This window comes from Carcharodon carcharias, chromosome 6, assembly GCF_017639515.1.
Source record: "Carcharodon carcharias isolate sCarCar2 chromosome 6, sCarCar2.pri, whole genome shotgun sequence".
NCBI lineage: Eukaryota > Metazoa > Chordata > Chondrichthyes > Lamniformes > Lamnidae > Carcharodon > Carcharodon carcharias.
In genome coordinates this window covers 9695459-9720742 of record NC_054472.1, presented here as the reverse complement: position 1 = coordinate 9720742, position 25284 = coordinate 9695459, and the positions used below count along the sequence as shown (strand labels likewise).

Genomic DNA, 25284 nt, shown 5'->3' with positions numbered 1-25284 from the left:
AAAGCAACTGTGCTGAACATAACAGTACATCTAGTCAGTCCCGGTACAAAACAATGTTGAGCCCAGTATATTATAGGCTCTTTGCCACTTTAAAATAAGAATCATCCAACTAACTGTAGCTCAACAGAAGGTTAAGATAAAAGCTGGAACAATCAGTTGAAGATTTTTTTGGCAATTTTTTGGCTGATGCACATCTTACAATAGCTCCATCCTGAAGGGGCAAAACGAAAAAATACACAATTACAAAAATAATTTAAATATTACTGATCATACGACAATGTTTCCGTTTTTATTTTCTGCTGTGTTGACTACATTCACAGTCCTAGAGCGTCATCCGTCTGCATTCTGCTAAGTGATGTTATCGCTCTAACTGAAGAGAATAAGGATATTATTATAGTGACTGTTGGAAACTAAACATCTGGACATTCTGTGAACAGATTTACACGCTGTCTGTCAGATAAAACACTGTTTGCCTGCTGCTCATGAAACAAGGATATGCCTGGCAGCTTTTCCCAGATTTTGCTATCTGGTTACTTCACTAGACCGTTACTCCACCTTTACTGAAGAATGACATCCTGTCTTGACTCACAGAGTCATTTTCATTAATGGCAATACCTCAGATTTTTTTTTTGTGGGTAAGTGGTGGCTGATTTGTGTTTTAATTTGCAGGATCTTGGGGAACATTTGTTTTTCACTTAAGTGATGCATATACACCAACAACAGTATCCAATTAAAAACAAGCAGCACTCAAGTAAAACTCATAAACTCCACTTTTAAGGGCTTGCTTTATACATTGAAAAATCCATAATTCATACTTGCACCTCATACTGCCAATGACCTACTCAAAAGGCTAATGAATGTCATCATAAAGCATCAATCAGTCCTCTTCTGGGTTTGGTGAGCGCAGAACTCTGCCGAGAGTGGCCACATATCTACTGCAACTCAGTAACTGCAGTGAGCACGAAACAGTACTGGAAGATCAAAACCTGAATACAGGGCTGCACCTCTCATGAAAAATGAGAAGTTATTCTGCTAAGGGTTAAAAGGTTATGCAGCAAAAGCTGGCACATTGTGATATGATTTTACTCTCACACCATTAGCAAGGTTAAAAGGAAGAATACAGATACAACATACATGCTGTAAATCAGGTGATTGTGGGGTACATATGACTGAACTGAGATAGCATACACGTTGTAAATCACGACATTCTCGATTAAATGTAATGTTACTGATACAGTGCACACATTGGCAGAAACAAGATTAAACACTACTGTGCTTTTTTATATACTATAGATGTATATATTTTACAGCTGCGCTTTTATGGATGGAAACAACAAATGCACAGAGAATCCAGTCGCTACAGCTCTCCCAGCTGAACTCTTGAATATGGAACTGTGTGTGAATATCAGTTGTCTCAAATGCTCTCACTTTAGGGGGTGATATCGGTCTAAGCAGCATTGCGACACAGGCTCGTTACAGGCACTGGCAGCCAATTCCTCACCATTGCCCAATCTAGTTGCCACTGAAGTTCACAGAACGATAGTTCATATTCTGCTTGGAGACTCGTTCCCTGGGGCTGAATCTTTCGGTTGGCGTGGGGGGCCAGGCCCGACACGCTGACGCGTAAAAATGACACAGGCGTGCGTCCTGATATCATCGCGATGTTTCGTTCGGCGGGCGCGCCAGAGTTGGCTGCGTGCCCACCGAAATGTTAAGGGCCTATTAAGGCCATTAAGGGATTAATTGTAGTACTTTAGAACGCAGCCCGTCCAACCTGAAGGCTGGCTGGGAGGCGGGGTGGTGGGGCAGGCAAAAAGCCCAAGCAGCCTTTATGTTTTTCAGGAAACCTCATCCACGGGCGGGTTGAGGCTTCCTGAAGCTTTTATAAAATAATTAAATAAAATTTCCCTGACTTCACAAACATCTCACATGAGGGGAAATGTTTACGTAAATTTTTATTTCATTTATTAAAATGTTTTATAATCTAATCGATCTCCCAGAGGCAGCCTCAGGGAGATTGCTGTGCTCTTTTGCACGCATGCACAAAAGAGCGTAGGCCCAGACTCTCACCTCCACCCCCCCCCCCTCCCCCCACACCCCCCCAACCCCCCCGCTTGTCACGCTGGGCAGGCCTTAATTGGTCCAATGGCAGCAGCGATCAGCTCCGCGCCCACCCCCACCCGCCCAACCCACCCGCCATAGGAAAAATCCTGGCCCTGATCTCGCCATGGCTTTACTCAGTTTGAAATTAAAAATCTTGGTAATATTTTCCAAGTCAATGGAAATTAAAAACTGGCGTGGCGAAACATCAGCTGTTGGACTTACTACGAGCCTGTTTTTGTGTTGCTGGTGTAGCCCAACCTCACCTTTCCCTACACTTCTACTTGTAACTGTGTAGAGGCTTTGCATGGGATGGGAAGTTATTTTGGTGACTGGAAAAAAAGACTTGCATTTATATAGTGTCATTAATTACCTCAGACCATCCTAACATGTGTCACAGCCAATTAAGAGCTTTTTGAAGTGTATTCACTGTTGTAATGTAGGAAACTCGGCAGTCATTATATGCACATCAAGCTACCACAAACAGGAAAATGATAATAACAGAAAAGCTGTTCTTTTTTTAGTGATGATGGTTGAGGGATAAATATTGACCAAGACAACAGAGAGAGCTCCACTATTTTACTTCAAAATAGTGCCAAGGGATCTTTTACATCGGCCAGAGACGGTTGATTGGAACTTGTTTAAAGCCTCATTTGAAAGGCAACACAGAATTCCCTCATTATTGTACTGAAATGTCAGCCTAGATCATATAACAAGTCTAGTAAGGGTACACAAGGTCGTACCAAACGACATGACTCAGAGAAACCAAGATGCATTCAGAAAGAAAGCATCATCGTGCTTAGGGATAGAATGATTGGGGCTTGGCGAGATAGGCAGAAAAAGCAAGGCTGGGCCAAGATGGAGCTGCCAGATGGAATTTTCAGCTTGGAAATGCCATGAAACAAAGGTTAAAGTAAAAGATTTTTTTATACTCATAATAATTATTGGGTGGTTAACAACAGAATACTAGCAGGATGGGGCAAGCTGCACGGAAAAAAAAATGGTATATATGGGTGACCTGAAAAAAGGTGGGGAAAAATTACAAAACCACTGGCCAACCAAGAGGAATGGTGACTGTTAAACATGACATAGCTGAAGGTACAAGAAACAATTCAGTAGTCTTTTGAGGTGCAAGAGAAGGCTGAATTAGGAGAGAGGAACAATTTTGCCTTTTGACTGTGTGTCTTGATGAGGTATGTGTATGTATTAGGTGCAGGAACATGACTGAAAGATGAAGGCTTGGCATGAGTGATCAAATGATGTTGACGGACAACACTTTGCATCATAGAAACTTTGGATTTTGGACCTGATACATCATACTGTCGGGTATTCTCATAGTGCCAGGTTGCTTAAAGTGTGTGTCTTCTTCATCTTTAGAATGTCCTAAATGTACTGGGGGCCTAGTCACTACCTCCAGCAAGGTTTAGACACAGCAAACATCTTGGTGATCAACACCCGTTAACCCTCTTTGCGCCCACCTCATAACACAGAATATCCATTTTTGCAGCCATCAAATTGGGGATCAGAAGCAGCACTGCTGCCGTCAATTATTCACCAAATCAGTTTTTCATCTCCTCATTGGGTTTTCTCTCATTTTGTTCTTGGTTGTCGCTCCTTCTCCTGTACAGCCTTGGCAAAGACTCTCAGGCAGTGCATTCTGGATCCTAACCACTTGCTGCATGAAAAAGATTTTCCTCTTGTCACCCTTCTTTTGCCAATTACTTTTGCCAATTCCTTCCACCAATGTGAAGTTTCTCCCTATTTACTCTGTCCAGGCCCTTCATGATTTTGAATACCTTTATCAAATCACCTCTCAACTTTCTCTTCTCCAAGGAAAACAGTCCCAATTTCTCCAAGCTATGTAACCGAAGTTCCTCATCCATGGAACCATTCCCGTGAATCTTCTCTGCACTCTTTCTAATGTCTTCACATCCTTCTTAAAGTACGGCAACCAGAACTGGATGCAATACTCCCGTTGGAGCTGAACCAATGTTTTATACAAGTTTAATATAATCTCCTTGTTCTTGCCCCCATTAATAAAGCCTAGGATACTGTATGCTGTATTAACCATTCTCTCAACCTGCCCTGCCACCTTCAATGACTTATGCACGTATACAGCTAGGTCCCTCCTTCTGCTCCTGCACTCCCTTTTGAATTGTACCCTTTATTTAATATTGCCTCTCCGGCTGGAATTTTCCAGCCACCCCCTCCCCCGCTGCGGGGCCGTCGAGCCATTGAAACCTCCACTCACATCGGTGGCAGCAGAAAATCCCACCGGTGTGAAGAGCTTGAAAATTCCAGTCTCCATGTTCTTTCGACCAATGTGAATCGCTTCACACTTCTCTGCATTAAATTTTATCTGCCAGTTGTTCATCCATCTCATCAACTTATGTCCTTTTGAAGTTTGACACTATCCTCCTCACAGTTCACAGTACTTCCAAATCCACAGATTTTGAAATTGTTTCCTGTGAACCAAGGTCTAGATCATTAAAGTGTATTAGGAAGACCAGAGGGTCCTAACACAGACCCCTGGGAATTCCATTATAAACCTTCCTCCAGTTCAAAAAACATTAACCACTACTCTCTGTTTCCTGTCACTGAGCCAAATCCATATCCATGTTGCTGCTGTCCCTTTTATTCCATGGGCTCTAACTTTGCCCACTTGTACGTAATTTTATCAAATCCCTTTTGGAAGTTCATGTACAGCACATCAACAGCATTACCCTGAACAATCCTCTCTGTTAATTCATCAAAAAACTCAAGTAAGTTCGTTAAACGTGATTGCCCTTAACAAATCCATGCTGGCTTTCCTTAATTAACCTGCATTCGTCCAAGTGACTATTACTTTTGTCCTGAATTATCACTGCTAGAAGCTTTGCTACCACCGAGGTTAAACTGACTGGCCTGTAGTTACTGGGCTTATCTTTACATCCTTTTTTTGATCAAAGGTGTAACATTCCTCTGGCACCGCCCAAGTCTAAGGAGGGCTAAAAAATTATGGCCAATGACTCCGCAATTTCTACTCTCACTTCCTTCAGTATCCTTGGAGGCATCTCATCCAGTCCTGGTGTCTTATCAATTTTAAGTAAAGGCAGCCTTATCAATTTTAAATCCTTCAGGTGTCTGAGCTACCTCCTCTTTCATCATGACCCACACAGCATCTTCTTCCTTGGTAAAGACAGATGTAAAGTATTTGTTTTACACTTCAGCCATGCATAAATGCCCTTTTTGGTCCCTATGAGGAAAAGTTGATGGGGTCAGGTGATGAAGGGTGGGAGGGGACTCGTGTGGAGCTTAAACACCGACATGAGCTTGCTGGGCCAAATAGCTTGTTTCTATGTTGCAAACACTATGTAATTTGTGTCCTGTTTTGAACAGTGGTGCTTGTGATAGTTTGTGCGCTAGTGTTGTTCTCAGACTCAAGCTCCATCTTTTGATGATATTCACGAGTTTGGCACACAATACCCATCAATGCCTGGTTATCATTCTGCCCATGCAGTACTTGAGGCTCAAGCAGCTATCCTAGCAGCTTTTAAATAGAGATGGCTAAATTGACCCTGTAGCACAGAAGACTGTAAATTAGCACAGTTTAAGGGAAACATCAGCAGACTAATACAGGATACTAGCTGTAAATTGCGATTTTATTACAGAGGCCATGGCAATATCATATATTAAACCTCTTCTTTTGGTCTGACAATTCTAAAAATGGTCTCCATTTAAACCTCTCATTATTATGACTGCTTTACCAACTTTCTTTACCTCTTCCTCATAAGCAGAGTCCATGGGACACAGATGCTGCACAATATTCCACCAGGCCTCTTCCTTCATGAGCTTGCTCAGCTTAAACCATTCTCTAGGCGCATTCGCTGAAGGCCAGAGTACATTGCTGTGGAATCAAAATAAAGGCTCCCCCTTATGGTAATATTCATCCACACTGGAGGCCCTTTCATCTAGATTATCCACTAAAGATTGAATTAATCCAATTCTTAGTTCAAGTGGCAGAAATTCAGTCTTCACTGACTTGGCTGTTGAGCAGTTGCTCAACAGGCTTTTCTACTCATTTCAACTCTTTCTTGGACTCGAACGCAAGTTCTGTTGAAGGGTCATGAGGACTCGAAACGTCAACTCTTTTCTTCTCCGCCGATGCTGCCAGACCTGCTGAGTTTTTCCAGGTAATTCTGTTTTTGTTTTAGGCTTTTCTACTGCTTGGCATGGAGAATCAGGTTTTGGAAAGGAAGTGAAGAGTAGGTGTCTTTACCTGGATGTTGCACTTTAGGGTTTTGCTTAATTTTCTCGCAAGTCTGTCAATTACCACCCATGTGGGGAGTTTTGTTTTTAATGTACTATCGCAATCCAGATGGTGAGTTGCAGGAGAAACAAATGCTTGCATTTCTATAGTGTCTTCTGTGGCCCAAAGTGCTTCACAGCCAGTGGAGTATTTTAAAAGCGTAGGCTCTGTTGTAATTTTCACATGTAGACCATGCTGTGATAAGTAGGAAATTAATCTTTGGATAAGGTACTACATGGATGGAAATCTGGACATGCTGATGCAAACATTACACCCTTTATTATACAAAGAAAGGGTTTTACTGTCTTAAAAGTAGCTTGTACCTTTGAGGGAGTGTTGTCAAGAAGAGCAATGATCCACATGGGAACAACCAATGTTGCTATCCTCTTGCAACACTTGCTTGCCTTGGGTTCCTGTTGCCCAATTTCTTCTGCTCTAATTGTAACTTGCTCCTCCATGCATATTAATAATTTTAATTATATGGGGGAAAAAAGCACCGTGACTACAATTAATTGGGCCCATCCAGCCATCCAATGACAATCCATTACCAACCCTCCTTCCTGAAACCAATTTAAATCGATTCTGGGGAAATGGAGGCTCGCATTCCCCAACCACCCAACTGAGGTATTGCACTTTATCTGGACGTCAGTAGCCTAGCATCAAAATTACCAACGTCTGGAATATCACCTCAAGGTTGGTCATATCAGACATCAGCTTAGCTGAAAACTGACAAAGCTCATTAGAGACACAAATTGGTTAATCAGCATCTAGATTCGAACCTGCAATCAACGTGGCATGAAATGAGTGCGCTAACCTCTATGCTACAAGCTAATTTATGTTGAAGTGGCATTTTTTTAAAAAAAAATGGGTACAGGAATGTCGTTTGTGCTGTATATATTTCCTTTTCATTTCAAAAAGGAACAGCATCTGCTAAATGGAACAATTTTAGAACTTTCTACTACAATTAATAAAAAAAAACTCAATGATTAACTCCTGTATCGTTCTCTATGATTTTAACCTCAGATCTGTGTGCAGGAACAATCAAGATGAAATATGTTGCGTTGGGTCTGCTGTGACACTTGTTTCTGAAATATTCACATTGTTGCTTTCATTTATTTTAACTGACAGGGTTTTATTTACTCAAAGCAGCTATGGGGTGGTGTACCATAATTGGATATTGATATCCCATATTGATACAGGCCACCAATAAATTGCAAGGCAACCCCTTCAAACATCAGTTCCATCTAAGATGCTATAAAACGAATGAATATGAGTACTTGGTGTCAGAAGCGCAAAGTGTGACCATGAAACAGCTATCCTAATTTTTTACAACAGGAACCTAACTCACAGAAACACAGAATTACCTCTCTGGTCTTCTAAGCTAATGTGCAAAATCATCTTTGAGGCATTTTATTCACCTTGGATTTATGACTTAACAAATTCTCAAAAAGAATGAGCCTTGAAACAAGACTTAAGTACTATCACAATTGTATGCAAATGCTAAATTTCAGAGACATTTTTACAATGGCGTTATTTGTAAACCTTTCAGCAATGCCACATGATCCACTTAAGAGGCATTTTCACTCAGTTCTTAAAATGGCTTTTTAATAATTACATTATTTTCAGTACTATATATATATTTGAATACTGGCAGTCTTTTGTAGCTCCTCTATTCTGTACTAATCAATACGTAGAAATTATTTTTCATAACTTTCAACTTCTATATATTATAAAATAGACGAGAGAATGCACAATGCAGAGCTAAGTGTATTTTTCTGATTCTCTGTGGCCTCTGAATGTGTAAGATACAGAAACATATGAATACTGAACTTCATTCACAAGCATGGTAGTAACATAAATCACACAAACCCTTGACCAGCAACTGAGTCACGCAGGGGTTTTTTGTTACACATTGTGGATTTCAGTATTTTTGCTGCCCTCTCACCTCCCCTCAAAGGTATGAGGGGTGATTCTAAACCAGCCAGTGGTCTTCTGATATCTTAACCAAGTGGCCAATCATGTATGTGCTCAGGCACTGAGCAGCTGAAGAATATTCCACTCTAGGAGAAATCACTGCAGAGGTCAGTCTTTGTGCACTGAATGAATTAAGGTCATTCCTTCGCCAATCTGGATTGCTGATTCTTTCCATTCCTTATCCAGGGATGCTGAAGTCACTTACAGAGGAGATCAGCTAATTCAGCACAGGTTAAACTATGCACCACAGTGGGACTTGAACCCACTACCTTATGATTCAGAGACAAAGTGTTATCACTGAGCCCAAACTGACAGTTAAGAGTCAGGACAAGGCTAGGCATGCACACATGCTTTGTGTGTGTACATATAATCTATAGGCAGACTGAATGCCAGGAGCTAACTATGGATACCCTGATATCAGGAGCATCAGTGGGATATAGGCAGTTTGTGGCTTGATTAGAATTGTTACAGCCCCCAGAAGCACAGAAACTTCCTCTTCTGGTATTTTATCTGTGCATTCCACATTGTGTCAGATGTGGCACATGCTTAAAGCCATCTCACAGGTCTGAGCTTACATTTAATATTTTAAAATAACAATTCAGTTGTGTCTAAATGTAAGATGGAGGAGGCATGATTTGGGGGGGGGGGGCACACGATTGGCGGGGGCAGGTGATGGGGGAGGGCACGTGATGGGGGAGGGCGTGTGGTGGGGGAGGGCGTGTGGTGGGGGAGGGCGTGTGGTGGGGGAGGGCGTGTGATGGGGGAGGGCGCGTGATGGGGGAGGGCGCGTGATGGGGGAGGGCGCGTGATGGGGGGGCGTGTGGTGGGGGAGGGCGCGTGGTGGGGGAGGGCGCGTGGTGGGGGAGGGCGTGTGATGGGGGAGGGCGCGTGATGGGGGAGGGCGCGTGATGGGGAGGGGCATGTGGTGGGGGGGCGTGGTGGGGGCACGTAGTGGGGGGCGCGTGGTGGGGAGGGGCATGTGGCGTGTGGTGGGGTGGGCGTGTGGTGGGGGGGGCGCGTGGTGGGGGTGCCACGTGGTGGGGAGGGGCATGTGGTGGGGGGGGCGTGGTGGGGGGGGCATGTGGTGGGGGGGCGCGTGGTGGGGGGGCGCGTGGTGGGGAGGGGCGTGTGGTGGGGGGGCGTGGTGGGGGGGCGCGTGGTGGGGGGGCGCGTGGTGGGGAGGGGCGTGTGGTGGGGGGGCGTGGTGGGGGGCGCATGGTGGGGGGGCGCGTGGTGGGGAGCGCGTGGTGGGGGGAGCGCGTGGTGGGGGGCGCGTGGTGGGGGGGCGCATGGTGGGGGGGCTTGTGGTGGGGGGATGCGTGGTGGGGAGGGGCGTGTGGTGGGGGGGGCGCATGGTGGGGGAGGGGGGGCGTGAAGGGGTGGGGAGTGGGTGAGCACCTTTACACTGTCGTCCTATTTTAGTTCCCATTTTAGTCAAGGGGGAAGTGATGGTAAATGGGCGTCGACTCGCCTTTACCTGTTTTTCACACCATTCCACTAAGTCAAAACACTCTCAATCTGTGTAATTCTTGGTCTGTTTTCAAATGCCTGTAGAGAAGACACATCATATCCAATTTCTCCCTCCACGGTTTACTTATGAATACCAATGATCTATGTACACAAGGGATGTCACATGAAAAAGGAGTGTGTTGGGCCCTCAGGTTTCCCATTGGTGATTTTTCACTGGGATTCATTCAGATTTTATCTGGACACATCTTGACAAATACACTGAAAGCCAGCTTTGAGCTTCTAACTCCCACTGTAGCTACAGCCTGTGGCAAGGGGTTATATTCCCAATCACCCACTCAAAACACGATAAAAAATCATAACATCATAAGAGTTGGTGATCGAACATTGTGGTCATAGATACCTAGTATATTACGATACAATAAGAATCACATGTATACGTGGGGCTCCCGGGAAGCAGCTCACAAGTCAACATTTTTTGGAATGGTCACATAGAACTGAATATATATTGGACATCCTGGGTAAGGGGAAGAACCTACTTGAGCTCTCTGTAAACTGGAGCTCATACAAAATTCTGCTTGTCCGTACCATAACTTGCACCAAAACCCTTCAGCCCTGTGCTTGCTGCTCTACATTGGCTCCCAGTCTGACAACGTCACAGTTTTAAAATTCTCATCTTTGTGTTCAAATCTCTCTCTCCAGCCTTAAACCTTCTGCGACCAGGGGAAGGATGCATCGGAGTGAGCTACACTGCTGGAGGTCAGTTCGGGAGTTTTTGGAAGGCTGAGGGAACGGACATTCGATGGGTACTCGGTGTTACAGCTCAGCAAAACAGGGAAAAGCAAGCCCGTTGGAAGCTGGGAGTAACATTGGACTGTTTCCTGTAAATACTGCTGCTGAGCATATTCTTTACAGGTTTGCCTCCAATCTCAGAGCCACCAAGCCAGTGCTCAGCTCTGTGCCATGGCATCCCCACTCCATTCCTTCCAGGTTTTGGACCGAGATGGATATTCCTTCCGTTCATACATGGCTGTGCATGGAGACATTGCTCTTTGACCAGGATGATGAGAGCCAGGTGTGGCAACCCTCCTTCTGACTTCGCCTTGCCTCCCCTACCCTTAAGACTCTATAGAGGGACCATTACGTAGGCAGCATAGAAAGACTAACCCATGAGCCCTTGTCAGCCATGACCATTCACCTGGGAGGACGGAGGCTTTGAGTCAGGAGTTTGTTGCCATTCACCAGTTGTGCCCCTTGGAGGCATCCACCTCCCTCCCTCTCTTCATCCGTGTTTCTGACTGCAGCAAGTGGCAAATCGCACAGAATGAACGGCAGCCCCAGACCTCGCTGGGATCTTGATGTTATGAGGCACATGAGTCGGGGACAAACCTGCTGCCAAGTGGGCTTCACCATAGAGAGGACAACACAACTGAGCATGGTTCTCATGCAGTTGCCTCATGGTTATTAGGGTGTCTCTTTAGTCAGCCAGGTGTGCTGACCTTGAACTCTACCCACCCACAAAGGCCTTCCTCCCACGTCGAGGTATCGCGGTGACTGTGCTGCATAAGCAAGGATTGAAAAATGGTGCGCGTCACTTTTGAGACTCACTCCACCACTTTCCACCCTTCCCCCATCACTCGCCAATTTCACCCCATCATCCACCCATCATTTCTCCCACAACAAATATAAACATTCCTCTCCCCTCCGCTGCCCTTGAACCTTCCCCATTACTCTTGCACCTATTACCATTTATTTCCACATGCCATCCCTCCCTTCTGAGCCTACACATATTGCCATCCCCTTGCCCCCCTTGACCTTGAGGTTAGCAAGCCTGTTTCACCCTTTTCTGATGCCCTCTCATGAAACCATCAACTACCCGACTATCACTCTAGACCTGCCGCTTTATCGCATGCCACTCCCTCCTTCTCTGTGACTGCTCCCTTCGCTGCCCAGTACCCTCAAGTTCAGCCACCTGGGCCCCACTGTCGACTGCACTAACCTCAACCTCTAGGACCATCTCTCTCTCGCCATCCTTGCCCAGAAACCCCCTTCCCCCATCCAGCCACAGGACCCCCAGGCCCAACAAGAAAGGCCCTTCCCTCCATCCCATGTTGCTGCACCCTGGCCTTCCCTCGCTAGCTCCCTCCATGAACGGTTTCTTCCTTTCCCCAGACAGCTTCCCATGTCCAGCCCTTGCTCCAGCCTTCCGCCCTACTCCTCCTTTCACCTCAAGCCATGGAAGAGGTCAGGCTCGCCAGGTGCACACCACATAAATATAGTTTTAAACGTGGACACTCTCATTTATTTACGGGGCACTTAATTACGAAGGGGAATTTAATTCTGGTGAGGTGGCCTTTTAATGAGCATGCGTGACATGCTGTTGCACGCAAAAGGGCTTCTTCGCATCGTTCGGCAGGAAGCTCGACCCACCTTTAAGGTCCTGAGAACTTAATTGCTGAAGTTCATCCTGCCACCAGGAAACCAATTTATGGCCTCACTCCAGATTAAATTAACCTGCCCGCCAAGGTTCTCGCTGCTGACGAGACAGGAAGATTCCACCCTGAAATTGTGCAGAGAGTGTGCTGTCTAGTAAAACTGTGGCATGGAGTCTGAGTGTGTAAAAATGCTAATAAAGGATGTCTTTTCTGTAGTTTAGTGTATTAGTTCCCCACCAGGTAATGTTTAGTTGAAGTTGATTTTAGTTTGTTGCAGGAAAAGTCTTAAAACTTGAAATCTTGTCATGCGAGTCCTTTGAGTTAATCACTGGGGAATTCAAATTATTTTGTTTAAAAAGTTATCGATCTCTAAGGGGATCGTTGCAACTTCTCTGCTTCTTTCTCCTGTTTTAAAATGCTTCTTAAAATCCACATCTGTCCAAGCTATTGGTTCACCTGTCCTAATAAATCTTTATGTGGCTCAGTGTCAAATTGTAACACTTCTGTGAAACTCCTTGGGATGTCTTACTATATTAAAAACACTATATAAATGCAAAATTTTGTTGTGGCAGAGGAGCTTTGTGAGAGAGACATGGATGATAAGGTAGAAAAGATATCTGAGGAACAGTTGACAAATTTCTTCCAACGTAGCTATTTGTTCTGCAACGTGATTGTTCACAATGCAACTTCTGATCAACAACAGCCAGCTGCTCTTCAGAGGGAGAAGGGGGTCAGGAAGCCCCCAATGCCTCAACTTGATTACAATCACGAAACATGTCAAAGAAGCAAGCAAACAATATCAGTTATACAAGATTAAGTTTAGTGGGCGGGTGTGGGAGCTTAAAGGTACTAAGGAAATCAGCACTAGAATGAGTGGAATATCTTGATTAGAGTACAGACGTTTACTTAATTAAAGCTTTTTATAACAGGTAATGCAAAAAACAGTGACTGCCTCCATACAATGATACTTTGGTTTAAGAACTTCCACAAATAAACTGACAACTAATTGAGAAGCAGGGCCCTGTTATGTACATGTAGCTTGTTTGTGTCTAGATATTTTGCTCTGGCAAAGGGCCCCTTCATAATGGGATCATCTACAATATCTATAAAATGCACACTTAGCAGAAAGAGAACAGGAACTTATGGTTTAATATTAAATAGAACTCTTGCATCTTAAACTAATCTTTCTAAGTTTTTTTTAAAAATTCACTTAGTTGCAAAGGGAGGGAAAAATAAACAGAATGAGAGGCAAGCTGGGTGTACAATAAGTGCAGTACAAAATTTGTTAAATCATTTAAAAAATGATGGGCTTTAGCTTTTATCCAATTAACTAGTGCCTTCTTTCGCATTAGAAAAGAAATACTGTATAATTTAGCCCTTGGTTGTTTAGTAATTTAGCTCTGTGGTATGTAAGCTAATGCAAGGTAGCAGTTCCAGCCTCTTGTTCTTCGTCTCTTATTACTGAATTATAATTCAATGATTACCTTAGAACACAAGCTATTCATAAATCAGGGCCTGACATAGGATGAAAAATTGTATTAATATATGAAACTTATTATATAGTCTGAAATGCTCTCTTGATAAATTACATTGTTCAGGCTTGACAATGATTGCATTTAAGACGTTATTTCTGTTTGTGGTTTCATAGACTCAGATATTCTTCACACAAAAAAAATCTAAGTACTGCGCTGCATTCCTGAGTGAGAGGGCATGGGCTGCAAATGGCAAAAACGTACAACCTTGCCCGATTCGCCGGTGGGAACTTGGGACCAAAATAAAAAAAAAGGATTGATGCGCTAAAAAGCTGCTGGTGGCGTTTTTTTGTGTGTTTGTGTGTGGGTTTGATGAACAATATGGTTTTGTTTTCAACGATCCAAACTGGCTCTTATTCTCAACCATACATGTCACACCTCAAACTAATCTGCATGCTGCAACAGCAAAAATCTAAGCTTCAAATCCAAAGGCGAAGGTTAATCTAAAGTGAGATTTTTTAATTGTTTTAGGTAATGCTCACGCTTTTTTTTAGCCAAGACTGATGAAGTTACTTGTGCAGTAAAAGGTATTACCTACATTAAGAACTAAATTAAAAGCATATTTTTGTAAGGGACATATTTTGATGGGCTATTGATCTTTGGAAACAAAAATCATGTCCTTATTACATGTCTGTAAATATCAATGCAAACATTTTTCCTTCATTTATTCCACAGATGTTAGGAATAGGTGTATCCATTTGCACTGGGTAGTTTGTACAAAGCTGTCCTAAATGGCACTTCAATATCAACATTTCTATCAATCGAGTTTTGCTGTGAATTTTTTTCAATCAGAGTCGACCTTTGGTCTACAACTCAATCAGACCCATTGTAGTAAAAGAGCTGGCAAGCTAAGTTTGTTTCTGGAATTCCCTGTGGAATGCTGGCATTTCCACAAGGAAAGAAGAGGGGCAGAAAAGACATAAACTGGACGCAGGGCAAATTATCACAGAATGTTCTGATCACTTCCTGGTGAGGAGTCACGGTTTGGGACAATACTGGAAGAAAATTATTAGGCAGCGAGTGTCTCCTCTCTTGTTTCATAAAAACATGGCAGAGGGGGGAAGAATAAAAAAAAACACATAAAAAAAGGGAGGGGATAAAATTAAATACTTTCATTCCTTTCTATTTCCAAGAAAGCACATCATCGCATTTAACCTGCATCAAGTCAACGATTTATAGATTATTACTGAAAATTAGGTGAGCATCTGGAAACAATTTGACTACATTGTGTAGTTTTCTCTTCTTTTTCTTCATTACTTAAGTAATAGAAATAACATAGGTGCACCCTGCCCACACTATGCACCATTGCAAGTGATTCTATTCCACAACATCACACAGTAATTTGATTAGTAGATGTGCTGCTATTGAAAATATTTTTAGGACCAATCTGTGCAACTACTCATAAACTGGTGCAAACTCCTAACACCTATACAATAAATACGGAACAATGTTTGTTCTGATATTTATAGGAATTTTATTTTAAATAGTAAGAGTACGATTTTTGTTTTTAGGAGATCATTAACTTATCAAAGTGCATCCCCCTTGCTATTAGCACAGTAAATAATGCAAAAAGTACCAATAAGGGCACAAGTAATTCCACCGGCCTCAGTTAAAAAAGCACATACACCATCCAAAACAACCTAAACACCTCTCAGTTTAAATTAAACTTCATGGTGTGTGTGCAGTGCTACAAGCCGTATTGAGCCACTTTAACTCTTGTATTCTTTCCACATTATGACACAATTTCACTGGTATATAGAAATGGAGACAAGATTTCTCTATACCAATAGTAATGGAAAACTAAAAATGATTAAAAGGGTGTCTTAATAAAAATGCATGTAAATGAATAATAATTATATCTTGTTTAAGAAATAATTCTTTATCTCCTGTGTTTAGCTACACTTGTTTGCATGCAGAGCATAGTAGATGGAGTGATTCCTTTTAGGCTGGGATCAAAGAGTGAGAAATGTTGTTTTTATTCATCCATGGGATGGGGGTCGCTTGCTAGGCCAGCATATATTGCCCATCCCTAGTTGCCCTTGAGAAGGTGGTGGTGAGCTGCCTTCTGGAACCACTGCAATCCATATGGTGTAGGTACACCCACAGTGCTGTTAGAAAGGGAGTTCCAGGATTTTGACCCAGCGACAGTGAAAGAACGGCGATAAATTTCCAAGTCAGGATGATGAGTAGCTTAGAGGGGAACTTATAGGTGGCGGTGTTTCCACGGGAAAAATCTTCCCCCGTTGTGGGGGATGTGCGGGAGCGGACAGGCGCGTCTCCGATCATTTGGGGGCACTCCGCCATTTTATGTGGGCAGGCCAATTAAAGCCCGCCCAGCGTGATGTCCGCCAGGAAGTGCTATGTGCTCCCTTTATGGGCAGGGGGGTTTTCCCCAGCCGTGAGCGCGCTCTTTCACGTGTGTGCGCGGAACAGCGCACAGATCTCCCTGAGGCTAAGTGCTGCCTCAGGGAGATCAGCTCCGATTTAAAACTTTTATTAAACATGCTTAAAAATTTTCCCTGCCTTGTCCCCTCATGTGATATATGAGTTGGGACATGTCCATAAGTTTTTTTGAAACCGTTCTTAAAGATATAAATACCCTCATGAGACCTCATCCTGCCGGTGGATGAGGTTTCATGCTTTTTCCGAAGCCCACCTGGGCTCCCAGCCTGCCCCACCAACACTAAGGTTGGACGGGCAGGTCCATTAATGACCTTAATTAATTTTTCAATGGCCTCAATAGGCCGTTGACAGGTCGGCAGGCACGCAGCTGACTCGGCTGCGCCCCCGCCGGCCTGAAAATAGAAATGGCGCTCCACCTGACGTCATCCCGCGTTATTTTACACGTCAGCGGGTGGGCCCTGCCCTCGCTCGCCGACCGGGAGATCCTGCCCCATGTGTCTGCTGCCCTTGTCCTTCTAGATGGTAGCGGTCGTAGGTTTGGAAGATACCGTCTAAGGAGCCTTGGTGAATTCCTGCAGTGCATCTTGTAGATGGTACACCCACTGCTGCCATTGTGCGCCGGTGGTGGAGGGAGTGAATGTTTGTGGAATGGCTGTCAATCAAGCGGGCTGCTTTGTCCTGGATGGTGTCAAGTTTCGAGTGTTGCTGGAGCTGCGCTCATCCAGGCGAGTGGGGAGTATTCCATCACACTCCTGACTTGTGCCTTGTAGATGATGGACAGGCTTTGGGGAGTCAGGAGGTGAGTTACTCATCACACGATTCTTAGCTTTTGACCTGCTCTTGCAGCCGCAATATTTATATGGCTAGTCCAGTTCAGTTTCTGGTCAATAGTAACCTCCCCCCCGCAGGATGTTGATCGCGGAGGATTCAGCCATGGTAATGCCTTTGAATGTCAAGAGGTGACGGCTAGGTTCTCTCTTGTTGGAGAATGTCATTGCCTGACTCTTGTGCGGCACGAATGTTACCTGCCACTTGTCAGCCGAAGCCTGGATACTGTCCAGGTCTTGTTGCATTTGGACATGGCCCGCTACAATATTCGTGGAGTCACGAATGGTGCTGAACATTGTGCAATCATCAGCGAATATCCCCACTTCTGACCTTATGATGGGAGGAACGTCATTGATGAAGCAGCTGTTGATAGTTGGGCCTAAGACACAAGCCTGAGGAACTCCTGCAGTGATGTCCTGCATCTGAGATGATTGACCTCCAACAACTATCATTTGTTCTAGTTATGACTCCAACCAGTGGAGAGTTTTCTCTGATTCCCATTGACTCCAGTTTTGCTAGGGCTCCTTGATGCCACACTTGGTCAAATGCTGCCCTGATGTCAAGGACAACAGTCACTCTCACCTCACCTCTGCAGTTCAGCTCTGTGTCCATTTTTGAACCAAGGCTGTAATGAGGTCATGAGCTGAGTGACCCTGGCAGAACCCAAACGGAGGTTATTGCTAAGCATGTGCTGCTTGATCGCACTGTTAATGACCCCTTCCATCACTTTACTGATGATTGAGAGTAGACGAATGGGGTGGTAATTGGCCGGGTTGGTTTTGTCCTGCTTTTTGTGCACAAAACATATCTGGGCAAATGGGGTATCCCCATCATTTTTGTATATTTCACCGACATTCTTGGATTTTTTTTTCACTTTGGGAGGAAATGTAAGCTTTTACTGATAATTGTGTTTTTTTTTAAATGGATGATGGTGTCCCCATGACAAAATATTTTTTCAGTAACAGCCATCCAAGAAGCAGAAACTGCTTCATATCTTTTAGTTCCTTGCTTCTGAAAGCAATACTGGCGAATGGCCACTCTCCAGACCCTCACCAAAGTGGCAATTCTTTGAACAAGGTGTAGGGACCCTGGACCGTTTGTTGGCAGGTTTCCAGGTGGTGGGGAATCACAATGGAGCTCAACCTATCTACTGCATAGCGATTAGAGCCAAGAACCCTGGCTGCTTTACTTTAAATTTTGTTACTCCTCTTTAGTTTAAGAATGCTCAGGCCAGCTGTCCTGCCCCTTAAGATATTTTATTAATAAAATAATAACTCTTTATAGGTGGCATCATATCAAAGAAACAAATTACAACGCATCTCACACACACAATATCAGCTATTACGATTGATTCCAGTAAGTGACCTATTAAGGCCACCTCCGCTCATTTCTTTTTTTTTAAACTTTCAACACAACAGCTTTATTTGATGTGTAGATACACCAACAGTTTATGTAGTGCTGGAGGAAGCCATTGTAGCACATCTATACTCCATGATAGTCCCTTTGTTGAATCTGTGATGCAGCGCCTTCAGGTGCCTCATGGGGCCTGCACCAGTCAAGTTTCTCCTTCTGGCCCTAGCACAACCAGTTATGTTCTCTTTTTCTCTAGGCAATGTGGGCACATTTACCGCAGGCCCATTTCTGCAGGTGAAATGCTTTCGCCCCACACCACTGGCAAAGAGTATGGGCCTTGTCCTGCCTCTCACTAAATGATGCTGTTCCCTTCATCATTTTCTCTTTCCCCTTTTCCTGTGGAATGTCACTGTTTCAGTTATTACCACCAACAACTTGAATTTGCATCTAATGCTTCTAACTTGGTAAGAAAAAAGGTTATAGGGTGCTTCGCAGGACCGTTAGCAGACTAAATTTGACAATGAGCCACATAGAAAGATATTAGGTGGTCCAAAGCTCGGTCAAAGAGATAGGTCTTAAGGAGCATCGGAAAGAAAGAGAGAGAGGCAGAGAGGTTCAGGGAGAGAATTTCAGGGCTTTGGGTCCAGGCATCCCAAGGCATGTCTGCGAGAGGTTAAAATCGGTTACCGTTTCTAAACTAAAATTTCAGGCATAGATTTATCATGTTCTCCTCATACCAGACTGGTGCAAACTCTGTACTTCTTTATAAATGGACAATGGGTGCAGAACCTCCTCAAAACTGCAAAGACAGCAAGAGCAGATCAGTGTCCAAATTTTTAGAAATAATACTAGAAAAATAATCACTTTGAACATTTCTTACAGGGGAACTAGATCATACTTGAATGAACCCCTTTGTTAATGTCACTGTCCATGCATTGTTTTAGTTTAGCGATCAATATACCAATAAATAATAACTGGAATCCATTGTGATGCAGGTCCATACTAAGGCTTCCTGACTTCACTACTTCCTCTGGACACCACCATTTCAATTGCATTAAAATAAAATAACTTTGAGAAATTCATCAATACTTAAAAATAAAACACCACCCCTGTGATTAAAGAGTGGTTGATAATTGCTACAAGTTGATAATAATTTCTAAAAGTTGAGGATAATCTCTAAAAGTTGAGGATAATTTGTTGCATTTACACAACCTCAATTATTTTATTTTCATGAATAACAAAATGCACACACTTCAAAATCTTTGATCATTTTCCTATTTTATAATCACCACTGAAGATAATCTAACTGCAAATGGAAAGACAGAAGTAAATCTCAATTTGCATTGAAACATAATTCTATTTGTACACACAATCTAGAGTCAAAATGAAGACAAAAATTGTAAAAAAAAAAAAAAAATAAGGCAGAGGCTGTGAAGAATCTTGGCCGGGGTTAGGGTTCCAGTTTCAAGTTGTCATTTTCTGTCGCCTACCCTCATTAGGAAAGCTTTGGCTGCTCTCGGTTAAGCTAACATAGATGAAGGACTGCACACGCACAGCATTCAATCTTAGGGAAAAGAAAAAAACAAGGGTAAACCAGCCCTGGCTCACAGATTTACAATTTCTGACAAAGAAATATGAAGCTGCACACAGAGGGGCCAGGGTCAAGATAGTCCCGTTGTCCTGACTGAAGGACATGTGAAAATACTAAATAGGTAACGGGACATGAGGGTTAAGGAGGACAAAGAAACACATCTCACACTGGTTTCTCACAGAAGCAGTGATGTTCTTTTCATAACCCCAGTTCTTTTCCCTTCTGGAAGTGGTCCCTACTGCTCATCAAAATTAACATTGATCTGTACACTTTAAAATATTGGTCTTTCAGCCAGCATATAAATGAATGTGCAACACTGTGAGTGGTATTGGTTCAATACAGAACATAGGCAGAGGAAAATGAAACATGCTGTCATAGACCAACTCTTGGATTATCACCAATCTTTGACAAGCATTTTTGAATTTTTCCTTTCTGGCAAGGTTTTAGATACTGATGCATGCACACATGCAATATATCTGTAAATGTCAGGTAGATGTAGGGAAAATGTTTCCACTTGTGGAGGAATCCAGGGGAAACTTTATTAGCCAGGGAGTGGTTAGAATGTAGCACTTGCAGTATGATTTAGTGCAGATGCTTTTAAGGGGAAGCTAGATAGGTACTTGCTACACAAGATCTCTGCGTTCCTCTAATTCCTGCCTCTTATGCATTCCTGATTTCAATCACTCCACCATTGGTGGCTGCGCCTTCAGCTGCCTTGGCCCTAAACTCTGGAAATCCCCACCGAAACCTTTCTGCCTCTCTACCTTATATTGGCCCACCCATGTAAAATGGCGGCGTGGACCTGACCAGGGGCTCCAATCAGGTCCATGCCCACTGCTGCACAACCACAACCACCACCACCACCCCCCCCCACCTCAACCGCCGGTTTGAGGGGCGGGGGGGGGGGGGGAATTCTCCCCTATGAAATGTGTATTTTATTGTGATAGAAGTTCTGTTTTTCCTGTAATGTTGCAGAATCCTGCTATTTAAAGCTGTAGTTTTTTTTTTAAACTAAGATTTTAAATACTGCTAACAATATTATTGGCTATCCCTCGCTAGCGTGGACAATTGTCTTCCATGAGTCCGAAGATGGCTGATGAGGCCAATTCAGGATCTGCAGACTTTATGAGGTCAAGTCCTCAATGGCAAAACAGGTGGAGGAAGATGTGCCATCTGGAATATCTCAATGGCTGTCCTGGTGGACAAAGGGCGCAGCAGAATGAATCCTCCAATCGTTTTGGTTTCTTCACCACCGGATCAAGGTTTCGTTCTGTCAAGACACCAGTGGAAGCTGGTTTGCAACAATAAAAGATGTCACACACACAGACGCCTTTCTTTCTTGGCACATCTCCCAAGCCCTTCAGCAACCAGCAAATGGCATCAGGAGCTGGATCGTGTTGCAAACAATTTGTACTTCAAACGTAAGAACCAGCCACTATCACTGATCTAAGTGGTGGAAAAATGAGGAGCTTCTAACCAAGGTTGTAAAGATGAACAAAACAGCCCCAACAAAGGATCAGTGAAAAACGTCCACATGCAACAGCATTAAAGAAAAAAAAATTGCATTTATGTAGCACTTTTCATAACCTTAGAATGCTCAAAGCACTTTACAGCTAATTAAGTATTGTTGCAATGTAGGAAACGTGCCAGCCAATTTGCGCACAGGAAGCTCCCACAAACAGCAATCTAATAATGATCAGATAATCTGCTTTAGCGATGTTCATTAGGAGATAAATATTAGCCAGAAGACCAGTATGAACTTCCCTCACTCTCCTTCAAAATAGTATCCACGGGATCTTTCATTTCCAGCTGAGAGAGCAAACCTGGGCTCGGTTTAATGTCTCATCCGAAAGACAGCACCTCTGAGAGTGCAGCACTCCTTCAGTACTACACTAGGAGTGTCAGGCTGGAATACGTGCTTGAGTCTCTGGAACACTGAGGTGTTGAAATTGAGCTCAGATTCTCCCCTGATCTGGGGAATCCAACAACAAAAAAAAGTGATCCTTGCCATCAAGTTCTGGATGAGAACTGACCTTCATTATAGTCCAGTTAGATACAATATACTGTAGCAAAGGACAAATGTGCTGGTGGCAGCCTTGATTTTTCCCAAACTAAGTCTGGAAATGCCAAACACTGGCAACAGAAATACAGGGCGGAATTTAATCCGGGCAGCAGGGTCTCGCTGGACTGGAGAACCATCAAGAGCCCAGCGTCGTCTCCTTAGGGGAAGGCCCACTGTATGAAGTGCCTCAGGCACTTAAGTGGCCAACAGCAGGCCTTCCCTGGCATCGAAGGGCATGGAAATCCCTTCCCCTCCCCCCAAGAGCTGCCGGCCAATCATCTGATTGGCCCCTGTAGCAGCTGCCACTAATGCAACCACCAGAGGCCCCGGATCAGCAAGGGACCCAGGCCACAGGTGAGTGGAGTGAGGAGGAAGGAAGGGCAGGGGATTAGCTCTTAGAGGTTAGTTCCCAATGCCAAGTCCCTCGATCAGGCATTGAGTACCAGATCAACTTCAATGGGCACAGGAATTGCAGACTGGGATTGCAAAATAGAGAACTCTGGTCTCACTGTCTAAGCAGGCACATACACAATGTATTTCTTCTACTGCAAGACTACATGTGCCCTTAATCAGCTTTGACTCATTGTTACCACTCTGAGTCAAAAGATTGAGTTCAAATCCCACCCCAGAGACTTGGCAAAAAAAATATAGCCTGATACAAAAGCGAAATACTGCAGATGCTGGAAATCTAAAATAGAAATAGAAAATGCGGCAAACACTCAATAGGTCTGGCAGCTTCTGTGGAGAGAGAAACAGAGTTAACGTTTCAGGTCGATGACCTTCCACTCAACACATCACAGACCTGAAATGTTAACTCTGTCTGTCTGTCTCTCTCTCTCTCTCTTTCTCTCTCTCTCCACAGATGCTGTCAGACCTGCTGAGTATTTCCAGCATTTTCTGCTTTATATAGTATAGCCTGACAATCCAGTGCAATACTGAAGGAGTGTTGCACTATTGGAGGTGCCAACTTTTGCACGAGACATTAAACCGAGACCCAATCTCCATTCTTAAGCGGATGTAAAAGATCCTATGGCAGTATTTCAAAGTAAAGCAGGGGAGTCCTCCCAAATATCCTGGGGCTAATATTTATCTCTCAAACAACACCAGAAAAACAGATTATCTGGTCAGTATCACTTAGCTGTTCATTGGAGCTTGCTGTGTGCAAATTGACTGCCATGTTTAAAAGATGCAATAGTGATTAACCTTCAAAAGTATACTAACAAAGCATCCTGGGATATACTGAGGTGAAAGGCACTGTGGAAATGCAAGCCTTTATAGGAAACTAAAAAAAGTGGCAATTAAATTGGAACAAGCAGTGTCTGATTTTGGGTGAAAAGGGAATGCTGTTGGGTCCAATATGGTGCGTATGCATTCTCAGTCTGTGTCATGAGGGCACGGCATGGCAGGTTGGTTAGGGAGCCTGAAATTAGTGTTCAGCCCATTGCCTGTGCAAATGGAGGGGCTAGAGACCATGTGTCGCGGTTAATTTTTTTGGGGTCTGATGCAACCAAATCAATCATCCTTTAAAACATCACTGGAGGCTGCCACAAAAAAGCTAGGCAATTTTTAAAATTTTATTTACTTACCCGAATGCATGCGGAATCACTCCTGTTCTTTCCATCCATGTTGAAACTGTGGGCTATGGCAGCCACCACTGGCCCCTGCTCTCGATCACCCCATCCAGTGTCACCATCTCTCCTGACAAGATTTTCCTGCTCTTTATGATAAGTGCACCATCTCTTGGGGCAGTATTAATACTTCCAGCAGATCAGTTCCATCCTCCAAGGTCCCTGAGCTCCTCCAATTCTGGCCTCGTATATTGCTCTTGCGGGGGTTGCTGAATTGGTGGTAATGTACCTGGACTAGTAATCCAGAGGCCCAGGCTAACGCTCTGGGGACATGGGTTCAAATCCCACATGGAAGTTAAATTCAATTAATAAAATCTGGATTTGAAAGCTAGTCTCAGTAATGCTGACCAAGAAACTATCAATGATTGTTGTAAAAACCCATCTGATTCACTAATGCCCTTTAGGGAAGGAAATCTGCCATCCTTACTCGGTCTTACCCACATGTGACTCTAGACCCACAGCCATGTGGTTGACTCTCAAATGCCCTCTGCAATAGCCGAACAAGTCACTTAGTCCAAGGGCAATTTAGAAATAGGTAATAAATACTGGTCTTGCTCCCCACATCCCATGAAAGAATACATTTTAAAAATTATTGACTTGGATTGTCTGAACATTTTCTGCCATGCCTTCAACTGCAAAGGACCTAGGCTCTGGAGTTCCACCACCCCCGCCCAAACATCCCTGCCTTGCTCTCCTCCTTGCAGATGCCCCTTAAAACCTACCTCTTTGACCATGCCTTCGATCACCTGTCCTAACATCTCATTTGGTTTGGTGTCAAAGATTTGCCTGACAATTCCCCAAGAAGTGCCTTGGGATGTTTTACGACATTGAAGACACTACATAAATGCAACTCATTGCTGTTGTAGTGGGACCAATTTCACGTTATCCTCTTGCTATTAGTTTTGGTGCATACAGCTGTTGTTATTGCTGGCTTTGTGCCCAAAATCCAACCAATTTCTCAGCCACTTAATCAAACATTTCAGAACAAAGAAACAAACACCTCCGCATGTCATTGCAAGAGTCTTATCCACAGAACTTCACAACAATGAGGTTATATAGTTTGGCAGTACAGGGGGAGTGATGTGTACAATAGCAGAAGTAAAGGGATAAAACCTCCTGAAGCAATTTTGCTTCAATCTATTGACAAAAAGCCTTGAATATATAGTTAAAAAGTAATACAAAACAAAACAATTTCCTCTATCCATAATAAGACAAACCCATCGACCTGATTTCTGTTTAACATCATAAACACTTCATCAAATTAACTAATTTTTTCAGGGATTTCAATAAAAGAAACCTGATGGTGCAATGTTCACACAGTTACTCTGTCATCATAGCTGGCAATCCCAGATTAATGGTGGAAAAAATGAGGCTCCCACCATCACATTTGTCTCTGTTTTATCCCCTGCTGTAGTTAAGGTATGTTTTCTGGGACCAGTCTGGGATGTGGATCCTCTTATATGAATAAAATCTTCAGCATGTTTTAACACCCACAGTCTTAACAAACAGCTAGGTATTACATAGAATGAGTGGCACAGACACAAGACATTCAAATCAACAGGTCCTAGCCAGCGTTTACACTACACGTGAGCCTCCTCCCACCCAACCTCTGCTCACCCTTCT

The 25284-nt window shown here is 43.6% G+C and overlaps 1 protein-coding gene and 1 pseudogene across 2 annotated transcripts in view; both read right to left on the bottom strand.

Moving 5' to 3' along the window:
* znf407 (zinc finger protein 407) overlaps positions 1 to 25284 on the bottom strand; it is a 427383-nt gene that overhangs the window by 169639 nt on the left and 232460 nt on the right. The gene's annotated exons all lie outside the window — the stretch shown is intronic.
* On the bottom strand, positions 18476 to 18758 carry LOC121278957 (annotated as a pseudogene).